At 39.0% G+C, this 4,305-nt stretch overlaps 1 gene segment (V, D, J or C); it reads left to right on the forward strand.

The window, feature by feature from the left end:
• Positions 1–308: 308 nt before the first annotated feature.
• LOC309699555 (Ig kappa-b4 chain C region-like) lies at positions 309–2,258 on the forward strand. The segment is given in 2 exons: positions 309–413; positions 1,769–2,258.
• The last annotated feature ends 2,047 nt before the right edge of the window (positions 2,259–4,305 follow it).

The raw sequence follows: 4,305 nt of genomic DNA on the forward strand, positions 1-4,305 counted from the left end.
GATTTTTTTCATCCCCATGATAGAACAGAGAAAACCCAACTCAGGAGTGGTCCAAACATTTATAATTCTTTATTCAATCATCTTCCGGAAGAGAGAGACCCCACACAGCCCAAAAGCCAGTTGCAAAATCTCTAGAAGCCAAAAATGTGTCTCGGGACGGTGTAACAATAACGCCTGTACCAGTTGTTGGATTATTGGAATATAGTTTTATTGTGTTTCGTTGTTTTTTATGTAAAAATTATAATATTAATATGTTATGAAATTATGATTTAAAGAATTCATATTGTTGAGTTTGTTTGTTTCAGAGTCAGAGAGCCGTGTCTCTCTACAGTCAGAGGTTTTTGTACGGCGCCTCAATGAGTTTGTATCACTGTGGTACACGTTCGGTGGAGGAACCAGACTGCAAGTTGGAAGTAAGTCAGCCTTAGAGCTTTTTTTTTTTTTAAATGTAATTTTCTTTTCTTTAATTTCATTTAATATGAAAGGCTAGGAAACTTTTTATGTAACTGATTAATTATTTTATTCATAAATTTTGTCCTAAGAAACAAAGTCAGCTTTGGAAATGAATATTCAGACACTCAGGACAATTTCCACTGAAAATCTGGGATGTTTCATATTATTCATTATTATTTCTGGTTCTGATGGTAAAGTTGTATTTTGAGGGCTTATAGGTTTAGTTCAGTCACACAGAGAGCCGTGTCTCTCTACAGTCAGAGGTTTTTGTACGGCGCCTCAATGAGTTTGTATCACTGTGGTGGACTTTTGGTGGAGGAACCAGACTGGATGTTGGAAGTAAGTCAAACTTAAACCGCTTTTACTTTAGCAAGTTTCTTTCTTGTGGTTATCTTAACTTTTCTGTTCAATGCGCCTAAAAAAACCTCAGGAAAATAGTTTTTAGATAAATTTTCATGAAGAAACAAAGTTAGCTTCAGAATAAATGTTAAAATGAATATTAAACACAATATAAAACATCAGAGTGGACTTGAGGATATTTTACATATACATACATCTGGTTAAGTCTCGAGAGCTTTTAGTTTTAATCCAGTCTGACAGAGTCAGAGAGCCGTGTCTCTCTACAGTCAGAGGTTTTTGTACGGCGCCTCAATGAGTTTGTATCACTGTGGTGGACTTTTGGTGGAGGAACCAGACTGGATGTTGGAAGTAAGTCAGCCTTAGAGCTTTTTTTTTTAAATGTAATTTTCTTTTCTTTTCTTTAATTTCATTTAATATGAAAGGTTAGGAAACTTTTTGTGTAACTGATTACATATTTTATTCATAAATTTTGTCCTAAGAAACAAAGTCAGCTTTGGAAATGATTATTCAGACACTCAGGACAATTTCCAATGAAAAAAGTTAAACTGCACAGAGTGAAGATAAAGATCTCTGGTGTTCTTATTGTATCATATCATTTAAAACAATGTAAGCAATAAAAAAAAACACATGAGGTAAGTAGTGGTATTGAGTTTCTTATCCAGAACAAGCTGTTTATTATGAAGAAGTGATGATGTTGAAGCTTAACATCTTTTAAAAGTGTTGACACATCTTTGTTTTGTTTTGTTCTTTTATTTCCAGTGTAGTTTGAACATATTTCAGCTCAAACTGTGTGATGATTCTCTCTGTGCTGATATGCATGAGAGGTTTCTTAAAGGGAAGTGAAACAATGTGTGAGTGAATGACTGGTGGAGCAGAAAAAACACCTGACAGAAACTTCTTAACGGAGAAAATCAAATTGTGGTTCTTGTCCTCTAACCTGATTGGTGTTTCCTAGGTGATACCCGCCCCGCCCTGAAGGTGCTGGGTCCCTCCAGTGAGGAGCTGAAACAGGGGAAGGCTACAGTCATGTGTCTGGCCAACAAGGGCTTCCCCTCAGACTGGAGTCTGTCCTGGAAGGTGGATGGCAGTGGCAGCATCAGCTGGGAGGAGAGCAGGAGCCCCGTGGTGCAGGAGAACGACGGCCTCTACAGCTGGAGCAGCACCCTGAGGCTCCCTGCAGACCACTGGATGAAGGTGGGCTCTGTGACCTGTGAGGCCACCCAGGGCTCCCACACTGTGGTCTCAGAGCCACTGATGAGAGACCAGTGTCCCCAGTCCTGACCTGACTAACTGTGACTTTCATGCTGGTCTTACTTTCAGTCTGCACTCTGTAGCTTTAAAAAAAAAAAAATCGAATTTCTTCTCTCATTTTTCATTGCTTTGTTTAAAGTTTAAAGTTTGTTTAAAGTTTTAAAGAATAAAAAAATATCTATATTAAATAAGAATTGAGTCTTTGTCTTACTTTTGTGGTGATGTCAATATTAAACTCTAAATAATGATTTCCAGGGTTCTAATTGGAAGCCAGTGTGCTATCTGTAGTCAATATGAGTCAGTAGAATTAAGTCACTTTCAATACATGAAGTAAAGCAACGTTTATGTTAAAGAGTAAGTGCGAAGGGGAATTGAGAGACACTGCCATTACTAAGCAGGATATTAAAGACATTACATTTATGCAAATTCATTGCATGCTGTGTAATGAAATGTTTCAGCATGTTGCAGTTTGTTGTATAAAACACTGAGCAGGTGGAGCAGAAAAGCGCTGTACAAGAATGAGTCTATTCTCGTGATCAGTGTTGGGGCAGGTATTTTAAGAAGTCATTTAATATACAGAGTTTTTTTGTTAAAAGTATTCAGTACGTTATTTTGGTGTTTTTGTTTCTGTAAAATCACCTGAAACACAACATGTCATAACTGTCATTGAACAATATGAACTTGTAGGCTACAGTCTCTCACACCAACATAAATCCCTATCCTAACGACGACACACATATTTTCTTTCTCTTGGCATTTAGGTATATGAATACCTGTCAAGGGTCCTTGACATACAGGTCTCCGACTCGGAGGACAAAAATTAATGTCCTGTGTCTTAGGAGGGCAGGATTGCTTTGCTTTTTCGTTATACGATGCTTCGCAGTATTAGTTTTGCCTAACAACCTGTTTTTGACTCCTAAATTGTCATTAATGCAACTGCTCTACATAACAGTCAGTGTAACTGATTATAAATCTTTTATTCATGAACCTACACATTACGGTTTATTTACTAGTTGTATGTATTTTAACAGAGCAAGAGGTGGACCACACGTTTGAAGAGCTGCTGGTCTTTATAACTGGGGCTGACTTACTTCCACCACTCGGGTCCTGCAACATAGACTTTTATGATCAGGAGTCGGGGATGCGGCGCATCCCATACACATCGATGTGCAGCTTATCCCTGTATCTTCCGAGACGTGTTGCATACGAGGATCAATTTAAAGATCTTATGAACACTGCATTAAAAGCATTCCTGGGATTTGGAAAGCTGTAGCTGCATTTACATGAACTGATGCTGGAAAGCTGTGGTTAAAACCTGTGGCCTTTTGGGATGAAGTTGTGTTATTCTAAGTGTTCTGAAATGGGATTGCTCCTGGGCTTCTTCAAAATTGTACATTTTAAAAGTGTTTAGTATAAAAGTTTTTTGTTTTTACAAATGTGACTGTATATAGTTGTATTTATAGTCCCGTTGAGACAGGTGGGGTATGCATGCAACAAGCCATGCACCAAAAAGTGATGCTCAGAAAATGCTTCAAGTATTGGAAGGAAAATAACAATTCATCTACAAATGTTCTTTTGAAAGGTTGTTGTGCAGTCATGTTTAAGTATTCGGTTATAATGTACTGCATAGTTTCTTGTTGCTGCGTTGTGTTTGTGTTGTTGTTTTAAATGCAGGGCTCTAGAGTGCGACCAATTTGGTCGCAAATGCGACCAAATTTTTCAGTGGTGCGACTAAAAATAAATATTTGGTCGCACAGGTGCGACCAACTGTTCCGGTAACAAAAAAAAAATCTCTGTAACTCTCCGTGTGGTCAACAACAGACACACATTATGCCCCTATCGTGGACTAAACCAATCAGAGATAGTCAGGGGCGGGACCTCTCTGATTGGCCGTGGTCCAGTTGAAAGTGCAGGTGGAAGAGAGAGGTGAGTAGCTTGAATAAAGCGATATCAATTCATTAACGGATTCCACACAAAGACCTAAACACGGAGCGGACCCAACACATCAGAATCAGCTTCGTCTTTCTCGGCTTTCTCACCCGACGGCCTGAACACGGACACGCTGTCGGAGCTTAGCGATTCTTCGGGTCCGCGCTGTGTTTACGTCTTTTTGCGCTGATTCTGAGCTGCAGGTTTTGCCTCTCTCCGACCAAAATTCACCGAGCCTGCAGCAAAAGAAGCAGCAAACTGCGCTTCACATTTGATCAATGTCGTCATGAATTCCCTCTGACTTTTGCTGTT

This window comes from Aulonocara stuartgranti (assembly GCF_965226115.1).
Source record: "Aulonocara stuartgranti genome assembly, chromosome: 22".
NCBI classification, from domain to species: Eukaryota; Metazoa; Chordata; class Actinopteri; order Cichliformes; family Cichlidae; genus Aulonocara; species Aulonocara stuartgranti.